The sequence below is a fragment of the Monodelphis domestica genome, chromosome 8, assembly GCF_027887165.1.
Source record: "Monodelphis domestica isolate mMonDom1 chromosome 8, mMonDom1.pri, whole genome shotgun sequence".
In the NCBI taxonomy this organism is placed as follows: Eukaryota; Metazoa; Chordata; class Mammalia; order Didelphimorphia; family Didelphidae; genus Monodelphis; species Monodelphis domestica.
In genome coordinates this window covers 35,601,445-35,628,306 of record NC_077234.1, presented here as the reverse complement: position 1 = coordinate 35,628,306, position 26,862 = coordinate 35,601,445, and the positions used below count along the sequence as shown (strand labels likewise).

The 26,862-nt window shown below is 39.3% G+C and overlaps 1 protein-coding gene across 6 annotated transcripts in view; it reads right to left on the bottom strand.

Moving 5' to 3' along the window:
* The window catches only part of NLGN1 (neuroligin 1), a 1,017,320-nt gene that overhangs the window by 948,683 nt on the left and 41,775 nt on the right, over positions 1–26,862 (bottom strand). The window lies entirely within an intron of this gene.

Sequence of the window (26,862 nt, the reverse complement as noted above, 5' to 3'; positions counted from 1 at the left end):
CTGGATGACAAGCTGTCTGACAAGGGACCACTCACTGGAAGCTCAACCGAGAAATGGAACCAGTTCAGAGATGCAGTGAAGGAAACATCAAAGGCAGTCCTAGGCCCAAAACAACACAACCACCTGGACTGGTTTGACGAGAACAACACTGCTATTGAAGACCTATTGAGCAAAAAGAACAAAGCCTTTATGGAGTGGCAAAATAACCCAAACTCTGCTCCTAAAAAGGACAGATTCAAGTCTCTCCAAGCCACGGCGCAGCGTGAGATCAGAAAGATGCAAGATCGATGGTGGGAAAAAAAAGGCAGAAGAAATCCAGCATTTTGCTGATACGAAAAACTACAAACAATTTTTCAGTGCCCTCAAGACTGTTTATGGGCCATTAAAACCCACCACCACTCCCTTGTTATCCTCTGATGGTGACACTCTCATAAAAGATAAAAAAGGCATCAGCAACAGGTGGAAAGAACACTTCAGTCAGCTTCTCAACCAACCCGCTTCAGTCGACCAAAGAGCCCTTGACCAGATCCCCCAAAACCACTCCATTGAACAACTTGACATCCCTCCTTCAATAGAGGAAGTCCAAAAAGCCATTCAACAAATGAGTGCAGGCAAGGCACCTGGTAAAGATAGGATCCCAACTGAGGTGTACAAGGCCTTAAATGGAAAGGTGTTCCAGGCATTCCACATAGTGCTGACCAGCATATGGGAAGAGGAAGACATGCCCCCAGAACTCAGAGATGCCTCCATCATAGCCCTATACAAGAACAAAGGCTCACGAGCAGCCTGTGACAACTACAGAGGCATCTCACTACTCTCCACTGCCGGAAAGATCCTCGCCCGTGTTATACTCAACAGACTCCTGTCATCTGTTTCAGAGCAGAACCTGCCTGAATCACAATGTGGCTTCCGACCAGATTGCAGCACCATCGACATGGTCTTCACGGTGAGGCAAATGCAGGAAAAATGCCTTGAGCAGAACCTGAGTCTCTACATTGTCTTCATAGACCTGACAAAGGCGTTTGACACAGTGAACAGGGACGCATTGTGGGTGATCCTCAGCAAGCTCGGTTGCCCAGCAAAATTCATCAAACTGATCCAGCTCTTTCATGTTGACATGACAGGGGAAGTCCTATCTGGTGGAGCGACTTCTGACCGCTTCAACATCTCCAATGGCGCGAAACAAGGCTGTGTCCTTGCTCTGGTACTATTCAACCTATTTTTCACCCAAGTATTATGACATGCTGTGATGGATCTAGACCTGGGCGTCTACATCAAATACCGACTAGATGGCTCACTATTCGACCTTCGCCGCCTGACTGCAAAAACAAAGACAACAGAGAGACTCATCCTGGAAGCTCTCTTTGCAGATGACTGTGCTCTCATGGCCCACCAAGAAAACCATCTTCAAACCATTGTGGACAGATTGTCCACCGCAACAAAACTGTTTGGCCTGACTATCAGCCTCAGCAAAACAGAGGTGCTGTTCCAACCTGCACCAGGGAGGCCAACAAACCAGCCGTGCATTACAATTAATGGCACGCAGCTTTCTAACATCAACACTTTCAAGTACCTGGGCAGCACCATCGCCAACAACGGGTCCCTAGACCACGAGATCAATGCCAGGATCCAAAAGGCCAGCCAGGCACTCGGGCGGCTGCGCTGCAAAGTCCTCCAACACAGCGGTGTAAGCACTGCAATGAAGCTCAAAGTGTACAACGCAGTGGTCCTCAGCTCGCTCCTGTACGGTGTGAGACATGGACACTGTACCGGAAGCACATGAAACAGCTGGAGCAATTCCACCAACGCTCCCTCCAGTCAATCATGAGGATCCGATGGCAGGACCGAATCACCAATCAGGAAGTCCTCAACAGAGCCAACTCCACCAGCATCGAAGTCCTGGTCCTCCAAACCCAGCTACGATGGTCTGGACACGTCATCCGCATGGACCCACAGTGAATACCAAGACAGGTATTCTACGGTGAACTGTCAGCTGGACTCAGGAAACAAGGCCGACCAAAGAAAAGATTCAAGGATCAGCTAAAGTCCAACTTGAAGTGGGCTGGCATTACACCAAAGCAACTAGAACTCGCTGCCTCTGACAGAAGCAGCTGGCGAACCCACATTCACCAGGCCGCCGCCACCTTTGAAGATGAGCGACGTCGACGTCTTGCCACTGCGCATGAACGCCAACAACAGGCCACAATCGCACCTCCCGTCACAAAGGGCGTCCCAGGCCCCATGTGCCCCAAACTGTGCACCTCAGCCTTTGGACTCCAAAGCCACATGAGGGTACACCGTAGATGAAACTGCACAAAGACAATAGTCATTCTCGGTCACCGAGAGACTACCACTACAACTACTATGAATTACTAACTGGTATTTAGTAGATGAGAGCAGGAAAAAGCTAAATTGTGAGTCCAAATTATTCAGGAAGGCAACATTGAGTTATAGAGTGAGGGCAAATCTCCCAAATCCACCCAGTTTGTTAAGGGGGACTGGTGGTGGTGGATAAGTGCCTCTCCTACCTTAGGAGTTGGAAAGTCCCATTGTTACTGAGCTTCATTTAAATTCATTTCATTTAGCTCTTACTACAGTAATATATCTTGGCACCCTCCAGTAGAATACCGAGCTGTTCATCCCACAGCTTTTGCTAAGAGTCCATGTGCCAGGCAAAAGACGCATCAATGTCCATAACACAGTATCTATTTATATTCTCTATATGCTGCTTGTACCTTAGGCATTGATGCATCTGTGCTGTCGGATGCATGCTTGCTCAGTTTGGTAGGTTCAGGCCTGATCCCACAGCACCATGTGTTGATCTCTTGGCCACAACAAAAGTAATGGGCCACCCATGAAGTTGCAGCTGTCAGTGTTAAGTGCCAAGGAGGTGGGGACACTGTGAGAGTGGCATAGTTAATGGATCCATCACTGGAAAGCAAGCAATATAAAGACCAACTGTTGGGTCTTACCTGCTGACTAATACTTCTTCCTATTTGCCCTGCTCAGTTCACAGAAATTGTCCAAGAGATTAGCACCGTCTCCTATGCTTGCCATGGAATGGTTTGGCAGAACAAAGACCATTAGGAGTCAGCCTAGGGTACCAATTCTGTTTTCCCTTGTGTTAATTTCCTTTGCTATACCTTTGGTCAGGGGAATCCTGCCTTGAGTCGCTGGATTGGGACAGGGATATCTTGTGTTGTGTGTCCCTAAGATGATGGAGTCTTCTTGAGGATCTACGAAGCTTGATGATTCTTAGTGGAAGGGATAGAGAAATACAACTGGGCCCATTCCAGTAAATCCATGAACTACTCATCTCATAGCTTTTGCTAAAAGCCCCCCAGCAGGTGAGGCTTGAATCACAGACTCTTGTTTGAGTTGTCACCCTTATTTCAAAATAGAAAAACCAACTTTTTGTTGTATGCATTTCTAATTTTAAAAATTATAATCATATTTTTCTGGCTTCAAACACTTCTTATCAGTGTGACTCTGGGCAAGTCACTCAACTCCATCTGCCTAGACCTTACCATTCTTCAACCTTAGAACTGATGCTTAGTATCACATTCAAGACAAAAGGTAAGAATTTTCTCTAATGATATTAATATTTTTTGTTTTTACATTGTGTTAATTTCTAAATATATCCTCCTCCCTCCAGCCCAGTGAACTCTTTTGTTTTAAAAAAATAGACAACTAACCATAACTAAATGTGAGAGTCTGTAAAATACTCCCCATCCATGGTCCCCAACTTCGTGGCATAGAAGACTTTGAAAGTCTTTTCTTCTTGTTCTCAGGTATTTTTCAGTGACTCAAAAGGTTTTTGCACCAGAAAACAAATGAATAGTAAAGCAAAAGGGGTCTATGTTTAACAATCAGTTCAAGAAAACACAGACATGTTTTTAAAGTGTTTCCCTTTCAAGAACCAAAACAAGCACACTGGCCAATTTTCTGGGACTGAAAGCGGCCAACCTTCTTTTGTCTCATTTGGACAGAGATGCAATAGGCAGCAACAAAGGCTGACATTTCTATAGTACTTTAAGCTTTGTAATGTGCTTTATACCTCTTATCTCTTGTGATGCTCTTTACCATCCTGTAAGGTTATTACTCCAGTTCTATAGAGCAGAAAACTGGAGCCCAGAGACAGCAGGTGACTTTCCCTGTATCACCCAGCTTTCAAGTAAAAATATAGATTCGCTAAACTAGGATACAAACCTAGATCTTTCACACACACACACAGAGACAGAGAGACAGAGAGAGAGAGAGAGAGATCTGCTTCTACCAACTCATCCCAAATGGATCACCAAAGTATTTATTTCCCAACTATGATCCCTTGGTAAAAACCTCAAATGCAATTCCACCTAACAGACGGTTAATGACCAACAGACGGTAATTAAGTCTCCACCACATACTAGCTCTGGGCACACAAAAACAGTCCCTGACTCAAGGAGTTTACCTTCTAGGGAGAGAGAGATACAACTCCTGGATAAGTACATTGTAAGTTTTCCAATGGGAAGCAGCATCTGAGCTGAGACTAGGCATGATTCTTTATTTATTGATGGAAAGAACCAGTCTGAAGTCATCATTTCTCCTTGTCCCTCCCCCAGGTGCACACTAGCTGTATAGGACTGGGCAAGATATTTGACTCAGTGTTCTAACTTTCAATCAATTAACTCTCAAAGACTCTAGGCTGCAGAAGAGTCAACACATTAGAAATCATTTTTACCAATGAAATCACAGGTCTGGACACAGAAAGGAAAAAAGATAAGGAAGAGAGTGGCTGGATGGCATCCTGTATCACCGCCGTGGCAACCCTGGAGTTTTTCCACTTTCTACTTACTTCTTGCCCATTCCAACGACTATTCATTGATCCCTCCATAGTAAGAGTAACATAAGATGATATTCTTTAAGTGTTAAATTAACTTTTTCCACTATTCAATGGGAACCAAAGGAATTCCTTTCCCAGACTACCTCTTACAGGAGGAAAATAAAAATGACTGTTGAGGGAAAAGCAGAAGGGCTTGGAAAGAGGAAGCTTGGATTCCAAATCCCAACTCTAACTTATTTTCATATTCAAATTGTGTAATCCCAGCAAGACTCAACTGTTATAGATGAGGAAACTGAACCAGCATGTACATGGCTCAATGGATAGAGTGGCAGGTCTAGAGATAGGAGATCCTGGGTTCCAATGTGACCTTCAGACACTTCCTAGCTGTGTGACCCTGGGCGAGTCATTTAATCCCCTCTGTCTAGCCTTTACCTTTCTTCTGACTTGGATCCAGTTCTTACTTTTGATTCTAAGATAGAAGGCAAGACTTTTTGATTTTTTAAAAAGAAGATTAAATGGCATGCCCAGAGCCACACAGCTAGTATATTTCAAAGCTAGAACTTCATTGTGGGTCTTCCAGGCTCTCAAAACTAGGAACAGTATTTCTTTTATTATTATCATGACTATTATTGTTATGAAAACAAGGGAAAATCTGACAATATTTCTAGCACCCAACAGTTCACAAACATCTTCCAAATGCCATCTCCAAAGAAGCCCACCTAGGGACCAGCCCTGAAGCTTTTAAAGGTCACTGCAGAAGTGTCCAAAGCCCCCAAAGGCACTTTGAAGCGACAGAGCTATTAATAGGCTAACTGAACGTCAGGCAGGCTGGACACTCTCATGTGGCCAGGTTGCTTGCATCGTAGCTATTAAAAGCAAGACCTGTGTCATTAGAGTAAATGAGAGTAGAAAGAATAATTGTGGATCAGGGAGAGATTTCTGTTGCAATGGTTAGGACCCAGCGGGCTTCAGAGGCCAGCCTAGAGATGACAAAGTCTAAGAATTTGAAGAGAGATTTTGGTCACTATTTTTCAGATGTGTTTTCTACCAAAGGACATCAAGAATAAAGGAGGCTGAGGAAAGTCGGAAAAGAAAAGAAGACCAACAGAGCAAGGAATTCACAGAAAATCAGTGGAGTCTGAAATCTGGGCTCTGGAGAAAGAAATCTTCCTTAATTGGAGGACCTCACCTGAGTGTTTGGACTGTATTGAGAAAAGAAAGGATGCTGTAATTCAAGGTGGGGGATAGAAGCTCAGACTCTCAGAGCTCAAAGGGACATCAGTGACCTTTTTTTCTCCTCCAGATACATGTTGATACAATTTTTAATATCCATTTTCTGATATTTTGTAATCCACGTTCTCTCCTCCCCAAGAAGGCAAGTAATATGATATAAGTTGCATATACAATCATATAATACTTATTTTCACATTGTTAAACAAGACACATATCACTTAAACTAGAGAAAAATTCATGGAGGAAATAGAGCAAAGAGTGGCATATTTCCATTCGCATTCAGATTCCGCCTGTTCCTTCTATGTCAGTCAGTGAAGAACCTTTTTCATCATGAGTCCCTTTTTAGGGCAAGCCTAATGCTGGCCAATAAAACCCTCAGAAACCTCCCCAACAAGAAGGCAGCTCATTCTGCTTCGAGACATCTCTGATCAAAATGAAAATAGTCTTTACTTCAAGCCTAAATTTGCCTCTTAGCAGTTCCATCCATTCCTCCTATAAACAAAACAAGTCTAATCCTTTTCTGCCTGATGGCTTTTCAAGTACATGAAAACAGTTATGAATCCCCTCCCCTACACTCACTCTTTCTCTCTCTCCATCTCTCTCTCTCTCTCTCTCTCTCTCTCTCTCTCTCTCTCTCTCTCTCTCTCTCTCTCTCTCTCTCTCTCTCTCTCTCTCCTTCTCTCTCTCTCCATCTCTCCCTCCATCTCTCCCTCCATCCTCTCTCTCTCTGTCTGTCTCTGTCTCTCTCCATCTCTGTCTCTCCTCTCTCCATCTCTCCCTCTCTCCTCTCTCTTTCTCACTCTCTGCCTCTCTCTCCCTTTCTCTTTGTCTGCCTCTGTTACTGTCTCTCTCTCTCTTAATCTCTCTCTGTCTGTCTCTGTCTATCTGTCTATCTCTCCCCCCTCTTTTTCTCCTAGTTTTTTTCTACCAGTCCTTCTATGTCAAGATCCCAAGACCCTTCACCATCCTAACTGCCTTCCCCTAGGCATTCCAGCTCATTAATTCCCTTCCTAAAATATGAAATACAGAAGTGGACATCATAATCCAGATTGGAAAGGCAGAATAAACTCTAAGGTCTTTTCTAACATTAGGATATATGGTCCTGGAGTCATTCTTTCATACTACACCATCCTGTTTATTTTAGTTGTTCTATTTCATAAATTACACTTAAATAAATAAGATGAATTGAAATAGAGGTTCATATTTCCTAGATGAACAGTTTTAGTCATTTTAAGGGGAGGAGGTCTAATTTACAGGGGCATGAGAATCAAGAAATAACTCACATAAGCTGCTGAGAGATTCAATGAGATAGTAATTTATAAAGTACTTAGCACAGTGCCTGGCACATACTAAAACTACTATAAATATTAGATATTTGTTATTATTGTATCATCTTCATTATGATTTTTATTATTATTCCTACACTAGAATTAAACCTTGACAGAAGTTTCAACTAGATGGCACAATGCCTTGAATGGCAGGCCTGGTGTCAGGAAGATTTATTTTCCTGAGTTCAAATCCAGCCTTAGATATTTACTGGTTGTGTGACCCTGAACAAGTCATTTACTCTGTTTACCTCAATTTCCTCATCTGTAAAATGAGCTATAGAAGGAAATGCCAAACCACTCCAGGATCTTAGCTGTGTCACCCTGGGCAAGGCATTTAATCTTGTTTGCCTCTATTTCCTCATCTGTAAAATGAACAAGAGAAGGAAATGTCAAACCACTACAGTATCTTTGCCAAGAAAAAAAAATGGGTTGCAGAGAATCAGCCCTGACTGAAACAACTGAACAAGAAGTATTTGGTGAAGTGAAGGAGATGGTGGACTGCACTCCAGGTCTGGAGAATGGCCTGGACAACAGTACCAAGAAGGGAGATGGTATATTTTGTGCAAGAATAAAGAATCAAGTCAGTTTGGCTGAATATAGAATGTGGGAAGAGGAGCATCATGCCAAAAACCAGGAAAGGTAGGATGGAGCCAGATCATGAAGGGCTTCAGTTGCCAGAGGAATTTGATTGTTAACTTAGAGGCACTAGGGAGTCATTGGAACTTCAAGAGCAAGGGAGTGACTTGGCCACGCTTTTGCTTCAATAGGATCTCTTTGTCAGCTCTGTGGAGGGAGTATTGGAGATAAACAGCATAATTGTCTGCAGGAGTCTCTTTTTAAAATGAAATCCCTCTGGAAGGGGTTACCATTAGACCTTTATTCTAATTCACCAAGAGATTAGTGAGCTGGCCCCCTTGAGGGTCTGAGGGAGTAAGATACAAGAAGAGTGATTTTTGATCATTTCATTTGACAGCCAATTATTAAGTTCCCATAATGTAAAGGCGCTATGCCCAAAGCTGGCGAAACAAAGAAAAACAGAAGACTTGAGTGGGAGGAGACGCGAGCCAAGTGGCAAACACACTGATGGTTATGAACGGATATGAGGAAGGAGAGAGAAAAACTATAAAAAGCAGACACGAGAATTTTGTTTTGTTTTTTTTTTTTCCTAAACAGCAGCCTGAGAGTGTTTGGCTTGGGATAAACAGCCCAAACACTTAAATAGACATTGAGGTCATCTTTGAATTACAGTGCAACAATTCAATACAAGAAATGAATCGCAATACAGTGTTCATAGCGAGGCTTCAGGAATAAGTTAAATGATAAGGAAAATACTCGGCTTTGGAAGGTAGAGAAGATTTTCAACGAAAATGGTTCAAACAAAAGTTTTAGAGTTTTAAAGGGGTAAACTTTAATTATCTGGAAAATTCACTTATGCGGAACACATCGTTCTCTAACTTTGCCAGAAGAATGAGGTGTTAAACCGGAGCATATTTTAAAAGCAGCTTACCATCTGCGCCTATTAAAATCCAAATTTAACATTATTTTCACTTACACAACTATAACTATAAATACTAGTGATTAACGAGGATCCTTAGATTTCTCATCTTTTGGGCTGGCCTGTGTCTCGGGACTTTTCAAACATTCTTCGAGATTGCTGCGTTCTCCCTTTTCACAAATGAAGACGTCAATAGGAGAGGGGTGAGGAGATGCCCAGAATGCATAGGAAGCCAGCGAGCTATTCAGACTCAGAGTAGAGTCCTCCCAACCCTACTTGGTATATCTTGGGGTCACTAGTATTGGCTTTTAACGGAACTTCTAACTGGGCTTCTGATATTTTTCTGTATCTCTTTAGAGACGAGCAGTCTCATTTTAATTGAAAGTATTGCCTCTAACAAGGTTCTCTAGTAATAGTTACAAAAGTTGGCATCATTGACTGAGGAGGGGAAAGGAGAGGGAAGAGAGAGAGACAGAGACAGAGAGGAAGAGAAAAGAAAGAGACACAGAGACAGTGACAGAGAGAGACAGAGACAGATTCAGAGGCAGAGAAAGACAGAAAGAGGGAGACAGACAGACAGAGGCATATTGAAAAAGTCAGAAATACAGAAAGAAACAGACAGAAAGAAACCTATACAGAGACAGACACAGAGAGAAAGAGATAGAGGGAGAGAGAAAGAGAGAAGGGGGGAGACAGAGAGGCAGAGACAAACAGACAGAGGCAGATAGAAACAGACAGAAAGAAATCTGCACAGACAGACACAGACAGACAGAAAGAGAGACAGACAGCGAGAGAGGCAGAGAAAGAGAAAGAAAGAGGGAGACAGACAGACAGAGATTGATAGAAAGACAGAAAGAAGCCTATACAGAGAAAGAGAGAGAGAGAGAGAGAGAGAGAGAGAGAGAGAGAGAGAGAGAGAGAGAGAGAAAGAGAGAAGGAGAGATAAGGAGAAAGAGAGAAGGGGAGAGACAGAGACAGAGGGAGACACCCACACAGAGACAGAGAAACAGAGACAGAGGCAGATAGAAACAGACAAAAAGAAACCTACAGACAGACACAGAGACAGACAGACAGACAGACAGACAGAGGCAGAAAGAAATAACCTCAAGGTCATGAAGGTTTGGTCTCAATTCCTCTGATACATCCTGGCTATGTGAGCTTAGGCAGGTCATTTAACCTATTAATGAGATCAGGGAAGCAGAGACAGAAGAAAAAGAGAACAAGCATATATTGTCATCATATTTAAGTGCCAGGTAATAGGCTACACACATTATAAATATTATCTCAATTGATTCTCACAACATCTGGTGAGATAGATGATCCTCACTTTCCATTTGGGGAAACCGAGGCAAATAGAATTTAAGTGACTTGCTTAGAATCACACAGAGAGTAAGTGCTGGAGGATAGATTTGAATTCAGGTCTTCCTGATGGAAAGTTAGCACTCTGTATACTGTAGTACCTAGTCCTGGGTGAATAAGACACTGGCCTTGAAGTCAGGAAAACCTTAAATTCCAGTCCTGTCAGATACCAGCTGTGTCACCCTAGGCAGGTCATTTAACCCTTTGAGTGCCTCAACAACCTGTAACTCTGTATCTCTGAACTCTCAGATCAGAATACCCTTCCCTGTCCAACGCTCCTCAGTATGTATCATCTTTCCTAATAGACATATACCCCTTGGGGCAGTTGGGTGTCTCAGTGGATGGAAAGTCATGGCTAGAGATAGGAGGTCCTGGGTTCAAATCTGAACTCAGACACTTCCTAGCTGTGTGACCCTGAGACAACCACTCAACTCCTCTTGCCTTGACCTTACTGCTCTTTTGCCTTGGAACCAATACAGAGTATTAATTCTAAAATGGACATTAAGGGTTAAAAAAAAGTATATCCCTTTAAGACTGTGTTTGCTTTTCTTTTTTTTCTTTTTGAAAATGTATTTTATTATATACTTAGTACCCAGTAACAGCAACAAAAAAACACTAAACTAAATAAATGCATAAAAAAGATAATGAGCAAGACGACAGACTGTACATTGGTTACAATTTGTTAAAAATATGTAAACTCTCTATGTGTGTAAATATCAACATGCTCTGCTTATGAGTTCTCTTTGGATTTGTTTTACTTTGATACTTTTTCCTCCTGATTTTGTGGTTATTTTTAATGTAATTATGGTATATATTATTCTTATTCTCTTTTCTTCTCTTTTCCTCTCATCAGATATTTCCATTATTTTTATAAATATATTTTTTGTCATTTCTAATAACAATCCAATCCAATAATACAAGCATAATACAGTCATTTTTTTTCCTTTTGAATCATCAGACAACACAGTGTAAGTGTGGCATATTGTTGTTGTTCAGTCATTTCTGTTGTGTCTGACTCTTTATGATCCTATTTGAGGTTTTCTTGACAAGTATACTGGGGTGGTTTGCCATTTCCTTCTCCAGCTCATTTTACAGATTAGGTAACTGAGGCAGAGTTAAGTGATTTGCCCAGAGTCACAGCTAATAAACGCCTGAGGTCACATTTGAACTCAGGTCTTCTTGACTTCAGACTTGGCATCCTATCTACTACCCAAGTGTGGCATATAATAAAGGTTTAATTCATGCCTTTTTGTTCATGCATTCCTATTAGTTTCACTAATTCAGGTTTTTACTAATTCCTTCATTCATATCAGTTTCTAAGCATCCATAGGGAGATGGCCTGGGATTGAGAAAGGCTTGTCTTCATATGTGACCCTAAGCAAGTCTCTTACCCTTTCTGGTTTTGAGGTAACCCTAGTAGTTCCCTGTAACAACAAATGGCAAAGCCAGTCTTTATCCCTGCCTCCCTTCTTTCTACATCAATTATGTAATTCTTGCATGAAGAGGTCATGTCTTCCATTTCCTCATATATTCTACAGTACCTAATATGTGATGAGGCACACAGTAGGTACTCAATAATATTGTCTAAAAGTGGCACCAATCTTTCTCTGACTGACTCTCCAAACTTCCACAAAGAAAAACCAGATTAAACAAAAATGTTCTGCCTTCTCTGTAAATGTCAAAATACCAAATGGACTTCTCGAGACTTCACTTTTTTCAGTTCCTATGACAAGAACGAATGAAAAGTCACAACCAGAAGAATGTTATTACTTGTCTAAGAAAAATGGGATCTTCTAAAAATTGACCAGACTTTGCTCATGCTGTTCTTTGAGATTCAACAAGTCAACAGAGTAGAACGTTTTAAATGATTTTTAATAGGATTTTGATGGACAGTCAAATCTCACTGCCATAATAATAACTTTATCACTGGCAATCCTGCTCTGGGACCACATCCTGGCATCCTCAAAGGTTATGTCAGTGGAGTATGAGTTCTGGCAAGTCCTAGCAAATTGGAAAAGTGTCAAGCACTGGGCTACGTGGTATAATGGGTGTAATGATTATAGCAATGCACTCAAAGTCAAGAAACCTGGATTCTTACCCTGCGTCAGATATATATTTGAGGTGTGACTGAGAAAAGGTCACTTCATTCCACTAGACCTCAGTTTCTGCATTTATATGTGACACCTCTTTGGGTGTACAATTGCCCTGAAAGATATCCCTTGGGGCAGCTGGGTGCCTCGGTGGATTGAGAGCCAAGCCTAGAGATGGGAGTTCCTGTGTTCAATTCTGGACTCAGACACATCCTAGCTGTGTGACCCTGGACAAGTCACTTAACTCCACTATCTAGCCCTTGCCACTCTTCTGCTTTGGAGCCAATCACACAGTAGTGATGCTAAAATGATCAGTAAGAGTTTGGGGGGGCAGGGGGAGAGAAGGAAAAAAGATATTTCTGTCCTGCCATGAGGAGATGTGATATATAAAATGACAAGAGTGACCATGCTCTACTATTCCAATTCTACTCTATGACCTTTTGATCTCATGAATTATTTAAATATTATATGGTGCTCGTCCTTCTCAGACCCAGTAAAGTCAGTTCCCTAAGGATGGAGACTGCTGTTTTGTCTTTTTGTCTTTGTCTCTACAGCATCTAGCATAATAATGGCACTGCAAACATTGTAGAGACAAAATTAATGTTTGTTGAATTGGGTCATTGGAGGACCACCTTAGTTATGGTATTCATTATCAGAAAGTTGATGGTAGGACTTTTTTTTTTCTCCTATAGGAAAAATAGAGGGGTTGCAATCTAAACTAGAGAAAAAACTACGTATAAGGACAAAATTATGGATCCTAGACGTAATGGAGTGAGTGTGTGTGTGTGTGTGTGTGTGTGTGTGTGTGTGTGCATGCACACATGCTGTTTTATATTTTGTATGGCAAAGTTTTTTGTTTTCCTGGTACATTACCCATCAAGATTCAAATAGTCTTGGTAGTGCAAGTAGATTTTCCCCCCTGATTTTTGAAGACAAGAAAACTGAGGTTCATAAGGATGAAGTGATTTTCCCAATGCTATGTAAACAGGAAATGACTTATTCAGATCTAGATTCAAGGTCTTCTGATTCTTAGTTAAATATGTTTCCTACTATATAAATATCTCTCCTTTGAAAATTAATTTGGAAAAATACTACACAAAGAATCAACATCACACAATTTCAAATTTGAAAAGGTCTAGTTAGCCTCTGTAGTATTTTAGTAATAGAAATCAAGAATACCTCTAATATTTTAATACTCCAATTGATACAAAATCTTATTCATGTGAGCATTCCCACAAATTAATCACAATTCATACATGATTATCCTTTATCCCATAATTTTATCCATTCTCTCTTATTAGCTCAACCTGAGGGGTTTACCCAACATTCTGAGGTCCTTTCCTGAATTCTCTTGATATCACAAGATTTCCAACAGAGTACCTAGACTAGTGATGGTGAACCTTTTAGAGACTAAGTACCTAACCTGCAACCTCAAGCCTCACGGGAACCTCCAACCTTATCCTTACCCCTTCCAGGGGATGAAGGAAGTGCTCCCATTAGGCTGCTGGAAAGAGGGGTAGATGATATGAATAATGTCCTCAGGCTCACAAGGAAAGGAGGAAGGGAGCAGCCTCCTCTGGCATGCTCTAGCACATGTGCCATAGTTTCACCAACACAAACTAGGCTATCCATCTGTTGCCTTATAACCAGGTCATCTTTGTCAGTCATCTCTTAGATGACATATTCTATATTACTTTTTTATCATTCCTTGTTTATAGTATTTTGTAGCTTGCATGCACATGCACACACACACAGATATACACACACATACACACACACAAATTCACCCTGGATCTCTGTCTATTGCCAATTGACCAATCCTCAATTTCACTTACTTGGAGAACATAGTATAGTATTTCATTATTTGCAGCCATACACTACCAGAAAAAAATATTAGTATTAATCAGATAGGATTTCATTTCAGAATGAAACTTAAGATCATCAGAAAAACTCAATAAATTCTCAGAGGTAAACTGAGTAGTTCAATCTCCTTCTAGTTCAGTTCAAGGCCCAACTTACTGCTCATTTTTAGTTTCTATCCAAGATATTATGTGCATAAGTATGTGTACAATGTGTGCATATATGTGTTTATATATATATACCTACAAATATACATAAAATGTACTTATGGGTATAAATACACACACACACACACACACACATTGGAGAGTACCAATTCTGGCAAATTATGTTAATTCTTTGCCCAAAGGCTGCAGGAAAAAACCATTTGTATTTACACATGAATCAGAATAACAAAATTCCTCCTAGAGCACCCTGAGTGAATATTGTGTCTTTGACAAGACAGTTTGCCTGCAAAACTCACTCTTCTGTTTCCTCCAGATTTTCCCAGGAAACAGAAAAGTTGGCACCTATTTTTCTTCGTATATGCTGGGAGCATGTTATGTCTGCAATGTTGGCTCAGACTCCAAAATCCTAAATTGGCTATGGTGCCAGGCTCTGTCTCCTGAGTCACCAAATTCTGCTCCCCATAAGCATGGCACAAGGCCAGTTAATTGAACAAATCCTAATTATGCCCTGATAACTCTGGAAATCTTCATTACTTTTGTAAAGAAATTACTAAACATGGTTTCACTAAATGGAGTTGTGAAGCATTTTGGAATCAAATTAAATAACGACAGGTATCTTTCTGCAGGACTGACAGGTGGAAATTAGTTTGGAAGCCAAAAGTTGAATGCATTTTATTAACTTGCAATGTGGGGATACTTGGGCCACAGTGTTTTACCATTAGTAGTAAATGATCTGAAAAAAATAAACAGAGACTAAAAGTGGAGGGCATTTAAAACTTTCCAAGATAACTCTGAGCACCACACAGAAGTCAAGAGAAAGAATCCAACACCCATGTGTTAAGCACCATCCGTCATACGCAAGAGGAAGTATGGGGTACCAAGATAGACCTAATCTAAAAATCAACTTGAATTGGGCTCAAGTCTCATCTTTGAGCTATCTTAACTGTTAGACCTTGTGCAAGTCTCAGTATCCTAGTCAATGCCCTAATTGCAGAAATTTCAGAGACGATGTGGACCTGTATTGGTGGATGGAGTATGCTCACCTGGGAGTTTTCTATGCTAATGAAATGATAGGATCCTGTCCTGATCTAGCTTCCTTCAAGACGCAGTTCAGAGCTAGTCTTCCTCAAGAGACCTTTCTCTCTCCCTCCTTCTGCTGTCCCAATTATTTTTTTTTAAACCCTTACCTTCCGTCTTGGAGTCAATACTGTGTATTGGCTCCAAGGCAGAAGAGTGGTAAGGGCTAGGCAATGGGAGTCAAGTGACTTGCCCAGGGTCACACATCTGGGAAGTGGCTGAGGCCAGATTTGAACCTAGGACCTCCCATCTCTAGGCCTAGCTCTCAATCCACTGAGCTACCCAGCTGCCCCCTGCTGTCCCAATTATTAGTGCCCTCCCTCTGTGATTATCTTCCATTTATGCCATGTATGAATATGTATTATTGTTTGCATATATATGTATATATATATAATTGTTTGCATGTTCTCTCATTCATTAGGCTGTGAGCTCATTGAAAGCAATGACAGTGTTTTTACCTTCATCTCTCCAGGACTTATCAAAGTGCCTGGCACACTGCACTTCTTAATAAATGCCCATTGACACCCTTCTCTTCTCTTCCTTTCTCCTCTTTCCCATCCATTTACTTTTCCTCCTTCCTTTATGTCTCTCTAGTCTCTTCTATTGCCCTTTCCTCTCTTCTTTTTGTCTTTTCTCTCCATACTCTTTCCTTAGCAATCACTCTCACTTCATGACTCCAACCATCATCTTTTCCCTCCAAAAATCTATATTTCAACAAATTTCAAGTTCTATATTTTCAACATGACTTCTCATTTGACATTCTTATATATATATATATATCCATCCAAATGACTACAGGATATTTCCACCTGGATATAACACCTCAAACTCGGCAGATCAAAACCCAATTCCTGCTAAGTTCAATCTTTCATATTGCCACTGGCAACTCCAGTTCATTTGCCTAGTCTCTCATATTAAAAATCTCTGTATTATCTCTGAGTCTTACTTCCCTCTCAGCTCTCACACCCAGCTGGCTACTAGTTCTCATTTATTCAACCCAGAAATTCTCTCTCAAATCTGTCCTATCTCCCCTATTCCCTGGTCATTACCATACCTTCATTACCAACCTACTGAGATTATAGTTTTAAACATCTTTTGTATCCTCTTTCCTTCCCTTTACCTGTTTCTCACTCTGCTAAATGGAACATAAACTGCCTCTGAAGTCAACCTTTTATTTGTTGTATTCAATGAAAAACGTTTTATGTCTCTCTGGAAGAAACCATACTGCTGTACTGATGAAATGACTTCCATACAGGTTAAGATTAAACTTGTTGAGAAGAAGGTCTAATACCTTTAAAAGCAGAGAGGCAAGGTTCAGTTATTGAAGTAATTCCAGTACGAATTAGACTTAAACTGAAAGGACTAAGCCAAGGTAAAGACACTGTATAATGTAGATTCTCTACTGAAAATAGGGTCAGGATGGGAGTTTGTTGCCATTAATTAATTCATTTGCTCATTCAAGAAGCATCCATTACAGGTCAACTATATGATCAGTGAGAGATAGCCTTGGAAAGAGAAAGCATACCTCAGAGTCAGGATGGCCAAGTTTCAAGTCTTGCCTCTAACATCTTTGAACTGTTTCATCCTCGGCAAATCACTCATTACCTCAGGACCCAAAATTCTCAGACTACCATTGCTAACGTGCAATGATAGAGGGAATTTCCTCACTGAGAGCTCACTAGACCAATGAAATAATGGATCTGGACAAATACAGATAAGCATCAGAGACACAAAGACAAGAACCAACACAATCCAGTGTATTTGTCCTCAAAGAGTTTAAATTATCCTTGGAGCAAAATGTCTTTCATATATATGAATTAATAAAATACACTATCATATATATAAGCAAAGTAAGTATACAAGTAACAAAATCATTGATAATGGCTCTCTTTATAGTGACAAGATCTGGAAACTATCAATTGGGAATAATTGAATGAATTATGGCATATGAATGTAATGGAGTGCTACTGTGTGATAAGAAATGGTGAAGGTTTCAAAGAAACCTGAGAAGATTTGCATAAATTGATTTAGAAAGATCTGAGCAAAACCCAGGGGATAATTTATACTATAACAACATTATAAAAATGAACAATTGTGAAATATTTAAGAGCTTGGATCAACTCAGTATTCAATCCTGATTCTAAAGGACCCATCCTGAAAGAGAGGTGAGGGAATTACCATGCAGAGTTAGACACTCATTTTTTGGGCATTCTTCATTATATATATTTATTAGAAGAATATTCTTTTTTTCTTTTTTTCTAGTAGGTGAGGACAACTTGGAGGGAAAATAAATATGCTTAATATTTGGAAAAACATAATTAAAAATAAAGTAAGTGTGAAGTATTTAAGGGGACACTGATAACAGAGGTATCAGAAAGATCTCACTTAGGAGGTGGCATCTGAGATGTGCTTCAAATAAGGCTTATAATTCTAAGAAGCAGAGCTAAAGAGAACTTTCTAGACCTGAGTATTGTCAGTGAATACTGATCCTGCCTGGAAGAAAAATACTGTAGAGTTGGATTGGTCTTACTCATAATAACCACAGGGGAAGGAGACATTGATTTTTTTTCCTTTGTGCATCTTTTCTGTCCTGACCTAGAAGAAGAAAACAAGAAAGGCTAGATGGAGGATAGAAGGAAGACAACTAAGGGTTTAATGTACTTGAGAGAGTCTGTGATCTGTCTTGGTTCTATGGGTTGTCAACAAAATAGTTCTTCCTACTCCTTGGCTGCAAAAAATAAGTTTCAGAGAAGCGAGTTGGCTGAGGTGTTAGGGTAATCACATAATTACACAGCTGCTATCCAGAGGCAGCAAACTGAAATGTGAAGCCTTTTCAGTAAATGGGCTCAAAGCCCAGAAGTCCAGAAATACTAAGACTTCAAAGCAGGGTAGAACCTCCATGTGACCTTTCAATGGCATTGTCCAATTGCAAATGTAAGTAAAATTCCATAGCCAGGATGATTTGTTTTTGTCATTGTACTCCCAGTATCCAACACAACACTCAATGGATAGTAGGTCTTTAATAAATACTGGCTGAAGGGAATTGAGGGTGAAAAAGCCCTCACACTATGTTGCAATGTAATCCATGACTATTTGAGACTCTTTTTGTACAGAGTTCCTATATACAGCAACACTTCAAAGTGCTTGAGAGCCCAAAACTGGTGGCTACTCATGACCAAAAGTGTTGACAACTGCAATTAGAATGCTGGAATGATAAGTCCAACATGGAGGTGACTTAATACTTGATGCTTCTGACTCTCTAAGATAAGATTATAATGAAACTGAAAATATAGATGTTTAGTAAAGAACAAATTACTACTATCTAAAGCAGAGTTTCTCTCCTAACTCCTATACCAAAGGATTTTCCCTTTTCAGATTTTAATGTGCATTCAAAATTCATTATCAAGTTAAAAATGTGTATTCAGACTAAATGTAATTTTATTTACTTAAGCTAGTGGCTGACCTACTCAATGCTTTAGATCTCTGATGCCAAAATGGAGGGCTAGATATTACTACGTAGTGAAAAGCATGAGAGAGTAGTAAGTCTATAGGTTTCATTGGACTACACATTCAACAGGAGTCAACAGCTATGATGTGACAGCCAAGAAAGCAAATGCAATCTTGAGATACATTAAGGGAGGAATGATGTCTACAATGTGGGAAGAAATGGTTTCCCTATATGCAAATCCAAATGATCCATGTCTTGAGTATCTCCTTAGATTGTTTATAGAGGGACATAGCTCTCTACTGCACTCTGCCCTGGTCAGACCTCAACTGCAACATTGTTTTCTAGGCACTATTGTTTCAGGATATAAATGTGCTGGACAGCATCCAAAAGAAATCAACCATGGTAGTAAAGAGTCTGGAAACCATGTCATTTGAGTATCAACTTAAGAAACTAGGCATGTTTAATATAGAAAATAGAGTATCAGAGATGATATGGTATCTTGCTACAAAATTTCCAGAAGGGCCATCTTACAGAAGAAGTGACTAAATTTGTTCTGTTTGACCTAAGAGAGAAGAACCAAGAATAATCAAAGAGATCAATTTAGGTTTGTTATAGGGAACAATATTTTAATAATTGTTATTGTTCAGGCATGTCTTACTCTTTGTGAACTGATATGGGGTTTTCTTGGTAAAGACACTGGAGTGCTTTGCCAATTCCTTCTCCAGCTCATTTTACAGATGAAGAAACTGAGGCAAAGAGAGTTAAGCGATTTGCCCAGGGTCACACAACTGATATTGTCAGAATACAGATTTGACTCAGTAAGATGAGTCTTCTTGACTCCAGGATTGGTATTATATCCACTGTGTCACCTAACTGTCCTTATGTACATAACCAAAAAAAGGAGATTTTTATAGACATAGAGTCTTCCTCCTCACTGGAGGTTTTCAAGCAAAGGAGTACTTGTTGGGAAAGTTACACCAGAGAGTCCTTTCCCATATCAGTTGAATTGGATACCTGATAAGGTCCTTTACAAATGTCAAAATGTGTGATTCTGTAAGTTTGGGGTATACCCCTTTAGGAAGGAAATTGATGAACTGGGGGAACTTCCAGAGGAGGGTAACCAGGGCAGTGGAAGGGCTTCAGTGGAAGAATTATTTGAAGTAGCTGAGATTGTTTATCTTATAGAAGAAAAAGATTTACCAGGTGTGATAACTATCTTCATATATTCAAAGTGAAGTCCTTACAGAACTAGGAATAGATTTGTTTGACTGGAGCCTAATGAGGAAAGGAGAAACAAAGTTCAATGGATGAAAGTTGCAGGAAGGTAAGTCTAACCTTAATGTCTGGAAAATATTTTGAATAACTAGGGAACTCCCAAAGTGGGATGGACTACTTAGGAAGATAATGAATTGCCCTTCATTGAAGGACTCCAAGGGAAAACTAGATGACCACTTGTTGGATGTGTGGTGGAGGAGATTCTTTTGAGTAAAAGGTTCTAATACATCTCCTGTATACTTTCTCTGTTTGGTAATTTCATGTCTCATGGAAACCAGAGGTTCAGAACCCCTGGAACCCACTGGAAACTAAATGTTATGCCTAGAGTGTCTGACAACACAAGTTCATTTAGTGCCAAGTAGAGCCCAAAGTTTTATCTTCCATTTTATGGATATTGTAGCCTGTCAACTTGGTGATCTGCCTTGCATTCTATCAATCTGCTGTGTGGACAGGCAGCTCTGGAAATCTATCAATCATATTATACAGTTCCTCAGTATTATGTCAAATAGACAACAAGTCTTATTATAACCTGTTTTTGTAGAAATTATATAGGACCCATGCTGTAAAGATACACAGCACAGAGTTTTGGAGATGAGGGTATAATTTTACTTTTCTACAATCTCAGTGTGCCCTCTGATCATACCAACCAACATGTCAATCTTGGTGTGTAGCACAGAATTTGCTTTACAAATTCATTCCTTTCCTCCAAGAGAGTTTAAAGTTGGAACTAAATGCAAATAGCATCATGGAATAAATTGGAATATAAACTAATAGAAGTGAGTTAATGCCAAAGTGTTGATACATGTGATACAGCTTATTACTGGAGGAAGTATGCCCACTGGTCAGTTAGAGGCTTCATTATTTACAGAATAGAAAGATGTCAACAAGTAGCTCAGAGGAGATAATAAATTATCTGTTGTAAAAATGTATTACCTTGAATGTCTTGTATCTTTGCTAGCTCTGAACGGCATTACCATTTATACTATTTTGTGCTTGTTTTTTGCTTGCATAAGTACTCCAGTGGAACTATATTTTCACCAATGTAAGTATTCCCACCAATGATCATATCATAATCCACCCATGCCTGCCCTTCCTGTGCAACTCTCCAATGTCCTCCCATAGGTTTACCTCAGGAGATCCGCCTACTATGATAGGACCTTCCTCAAGTTCTCTTATGAACTCATGAAAACACCAGTGGGGCACAGGCGATGTCCATCCATCAGTTATCCCTTGTTCCTAGCACATTGGGCTCCTAGAGCACCTAATTGCCTTTTTTTAAATCATTCATTTCTTTGATACCATACTTGACTCTTTTGCTCCTTCATTATTCATTGGATCATAAGATAATGGACTTAAAGTTAGAAAGAACCATCAGAGCCAATTGATTAATTCTCTGTCCCATTTTACAGATGAGGAAACTGAGACTTTTGAGGTTCAATGACTTTGACAAAGTCATATAGATAATAAGAAAGAGAAGCAGAATTTGAAAATGGATCCAGTGTGTTCCCCACTGTATCACTATTTCATATCCACCATATAGCTCCCTATTGCCCTATGGACAAAACTCAACTTCAATTCATCAGTGTTTTATGGTATACAGACCTTGGAAGAACCATAGTATGAAAAAGAAGGGGCTTTATTCAAAGGAGAAGCATAGAATTGTTAAAAATTTTGCCAAGATCTAGAAAATACAAAAAGTGTGTTCTCTATCAGCAAAATTTCCAGTTTAGTAGCAATACATATGTACAGATGTATTTTCTTCCCAAAGCTGGGTAAATTGCCAGAAAGTTAAATAATGGTGAATGCTAGGGCCTAAATATGAAAAAAAAAGTCTGGAAACAATTTAAAGAAACAGCAGTAGGCAGCCCAACTGATCATCAGAATGGTTCTAGGTACTCACTCCATTGTATAATTGGAGACCAGTCGCCAAATCCTTATTAATTTTGCAAGTAAAGGGAGACTCTATGGCTTCCCCATCCCCACACTCTACCTGGCTCATTTTAGGTTGGAAAAAATCATGAATTCTCCTTAAGAAAAAAGCTGGGTAAGTGAAGAGTTATAATTGAGGTGCTTTGGTGACATCATGAAGGAAATTATGAAAAGAATAAAACAACAAAAATAACCACACTATATAATCCTGGTAGCATAATTTGTGATTTTTATAAGAACATCTACTTGACTGGGCACAGAGAAAAATAAAGCTTCATATGCAATCAAAAAACCAGTGTGTAAGACCTGTCCAATTATATGCACTAAAATGATTAGCCTTTCCTTGATGGTATTGATAATAGCAGAATTTAAACCATTTTAAATTCATTTCCCTAAATTATTATTAATAAAAATCCATTAAGGTCATTTCTAACCTGAATTTGAGGCCCAAAGAATATGTTTTCTTAATACATAAACAAACTATTCCATAATTATTGAATTAGAGCCTGAAATCTGCACACACACACACACACACACACACACATACACACACACACACATCCATCTATCTATATGACAATATTCCATTAGCACCTTCTTGAGGAAAAGAATGGTGTCTTAGTATTCGAGTATCATCCAGAGTCAAAATGAGGTCCTAAATGGGATGATTATACTGACAATCCTAGGTTGTTAAGCAACAATAAGCATTTATTAAGCACTTAGTGTGTGACAAGCAATGTGCTGCACTGAGGATACACAGATGAATACAAAAGAGTTTGGGGTTGTTGTTGTCATTGGTGTTGTGTTGTATCTGATTCTTCATGGATCTATTTGGGTTTTCTTGGCAAAGATACTAGAATTATTTGCCATTTCCATCTCCAGCTCATTTGGCAGATGCAGAAACCAAGGATATTAGGGTTAAGTGACTTACCCAGAGTCACCCAGCTAGTAAGAATCTGAGGCCATATTTGAATTCAGGAAAATGAGTCTTTCTAACCCCTAGTCCCACACTCTTATCCACTACATGACCTAGATGTCTCTTATAAAAGAGTATCATCTCTCATTGAACTATTCATGGCAATGTTGGGATGGCAGCGGAAAGGGAAAAACATATACAGGGATAGATTTCTTTTTTAAGTAACACAAATAAATTCCTTTGAAATGGAAAGAAAAGTTAATAACTATGGCTTCTAGAAAGGCTTCAGGTAGAAGGAAGCATTGAACTTGTGCTTTGGAAAATCAGATTTATTTCATTATTTTCTTATTTTAATTTGGATAACCCTGAGCCTAGTATCATGAATTCTAGTAAACATATGTTGAATGAATTAATTGACTGCTTTCTAAAAGGATTGTAAAATAATTTTGGATTTTGGTGTCACCATGGAAAACATTTTCTATAGAAATAGGTTCCAGTTTGATATTCAATACCATTATCTGCTACAGAAAAAATAAATCTGAATAAACTCAGAGGAAAAGTATTTAGGCAAGCTGAACTGAGACTTCTTAATCCCTTCAACACATACATCTCTGTACCAATAATGTAGAACTACAAAAATTGATCTGTGGGAGTTGCCTCTTTCCTTGGAGGCTGCTCTGTACTCAGACAGAAAAATTGAGATGCTAAATCCTTAGCTTTAAAAATGTAGAAAATGCAATTTCATTCTCTATATGGAAAACATCATTCCAGATATTTCAGAATCACAGAACCATAGTGTTAGAACTAGAGGGAATCTTAGAGGTCATTGAGTCTAATTATTTCACTTTACAGACAAAGAAACTAAAACTCAGCAAAGTTAAGTGACATCTAAAGTCATACAGGAAGTAAATAGTAGAAGAAGGATTTAACTCTTTCCACTATAGCACACTGTTGACAGTATATATAGAAACATTACTAAAATGATGATGATCAGAAACAAAATAATGAGTTGAGATGGTGAGAAAATACATTTGAAATACAACTGTGCTGTCCTCATACTCATCATAGATTCAAAAATATTTTGAGGATGAATCAGACGTAATGTTTTCAAAATGGCCAGATAATTCTAGATGAGAAAAAGAAAAAAAATAAAACAGAATGTCGCCAGTGCTTTGAATATTTATATCTATACAATCTATACTCATACATTAAGAAAGAACACATTTATTTTGCACAGACTTCCATTAACTGCATTATATGTTTATATATCATGTGATCTTGGAGTATTATAGATATAAAAGAAGTTCTAATGGCGAGCATGTCAGCTTCCTGCAAGAAAAAGTTCAGAGGCTGCATTGTTGATGCTGAACTGGTTTAAATTTTGCTTATTTAAATTCACCTGTTAATGATTACATCAATGTAGAAGTTGTTTAAATGGGTTTTTTGTTTTGTCATATTGTTCTGTCAGAGAGACAGCAGGAAAGGGGGGGGGGAATGGAGGAAGAGGAATGAGTTGACCATGACACTCCTCATTAATTGCCTCCAAACTGGATGATGAAATCACAGAAGATAAAAGGTAAGAAATAAAGATATTAAGACATTACAGTGTCTACTGAAAATGAGTTTATATATATATATATATATATACACATATGTATATGTAATACCTTTACAAGATGTGGGATTCTGAAATAAAAATTGATGGAGTTAAGGGTTTGCTAACCACTGGCCAGTGAAGAAGAGAAGAAAGAAAGGAAAGAAAGAAGAAAGAAAGAAAGAAAGAAAGAAAGAAAGAAGAAAGAAAGAAAAGAAAGAAAGAAAGAAAGAAAGAAAGAAAGAAAGAAAGAAAGAAAGAAAGAAAGAAAGAAAGAAAGAAAGAAAGAAAGAAAGAAAGAAAGAAAGAAGAAAGAAAGAAAGAAAGAAAGAAGAAAGAAAGAAAGGAAAGAAAGAAAGAAAGAAAGAAAGAAAGAAAGAAGAAGAAAGAAAGAAAGAAAGAAAGAAAGAAGGAAGAAGAAAGAAAGAAAGAAAGAAAGAAAGAAAGAAAGAAGAAAGAAAGAAAAGAAAGAGAAAGAAAGAAAGAAAAAGAAAGAAAGAAAGAAAGAAAGAAAGAAAGAAAGAAAGAAAAGAAAGAAAGAAAGAAAAGAAAGAAAGAAAGAAAAGAAAGGAAGGAAGGAAAGAAAGAAGAAAGAAAGGAAAGAAAGAAAGAAAGAAAGAAAGAAAGAAAGAAAAGAAAGAAGAAAGAAAGAAAGAAAGAAAGAAAGAAAGAAAGAAAGAAAGAAAGAAAGAAAGAAAGAAAGAAAGAAAGAAGAAAGAAAGAAAAGGAAAGAAAGAAAGAAGAAAGAAAGAATGGAAGGAAGGAAGGAAGCAAGCAAGGAAAGAAGGAAGGAAGGAAGGAAGGATGGAAGGAAGGAAGGAAGGAAGGATGGAAGGAAAGGAAGGAAGGAAGGAAGGAAGGAAGGATGGAAGGAAGGAGAGGAAGGGAAGGAAGGAAGGAAGGAAGGAAGGAAAAGAAGAGAGAGAGAAAGGAGGGAGGGAGGGGAAGGGAGGAAGAGGGGGTGGAGGGGAGAGAGGAAGGAAGGGAGGGAGGAAGAAAAGAAGAGAAGAGAAGAGAAAAAAAGAAGAGAAAAGAAAAGGAAAGAAAAGAAAAAAATCCAAGCCTTGTGTTTCTTGTGCTAGGTAAGGAACAGGGATTTTTGATTTTCTAGCTCTCTCTCCCTTCACTGACTATGGAAATCAGTTGACAGAGCTGTCATTTTCAGATAGGAGAATTTAGACATAGCAGAAAGCAGGTTCTACTGGCAAAAGAGGTAAGAGACAACTCTGAAAAATATGAGCTCTGTGAGTTGAGAAGAAAGTCAGTTCTGGCCATTGGGAATTGAGCTGAAGAGAACAATCTAGAGAGGACAGATGAGTGAACTGACACTAGAGATCATGCAATCAAGGGGAGAAGCAGAAAGAAAACAGGAGAAAAGGAAGGATACCAGGACCCCACTGTTCCTTGTTTTGAACAAAACATGTCCTCTGACTATTAATGTTAAAATACCAAAAGAGAGTTACAGAGTCATAGTGTTAGCAGTATAGACCTCAAAAGTACATGGAAATAAGAAGTTCCCACTTGGTTATCCATCCTATCATTGTAAGTATGAGAGGACAGGGACAGAGGCCCATAGGACTACTAAACCATAGATACACTATGCAAAATTGAGCAATTGAAAAACCACAGGGCCAAGGGGCAGCTAGGTGGTTCAGAGAACTGAGAGCCAGGTCCTCTAGGTTCAAATCTGACCTCAGACACTTCCTAGCAGTGGGACCCTGGACAAGTCACTTAACTTCCATCCTTACCCCTTTTCTGCATTGGAAAGCTATGCACAATATTGACAAAATGGAAAGTAAGGGTTAAAAAAACACAGGAAGCATGAGATAAATTGAGCTAGGGCATGATGCTCTAAAACGTTGTCAGTGCAATATTGGGGAAAAAAACATAGAAGTCTAAGAAAAAAATAAGTTATAGCACAATTTTATACTTTTAAATGGGTTAAGAAACACCTACATACTACAATAAAATAATGCCCACCTCCCTGGCCTTAGGCTATTTCTAAGCCCATGTCTAGGCTACATGAGAAACTTGGGAGGTCCTCAGGGGGCTGGAGGCAGAGGAGGGGGTGGTATGAGGAGGAGGTACGAGTGGTACATCCTCAGCTCTTCTCCTCAGGCCCTTTTGCTCCTTCTGCACTAGAAGATATAAATAAAGATGGTGCTTTACCTTGACAAAGCCCAGGAGTTTGCTGGTTGAAGTGGCCGTGGGAAGATTGTAGGTGGGAGAATTATGTAAAAGTTGGACAGTTTCCTACTTTCTCGCTGTT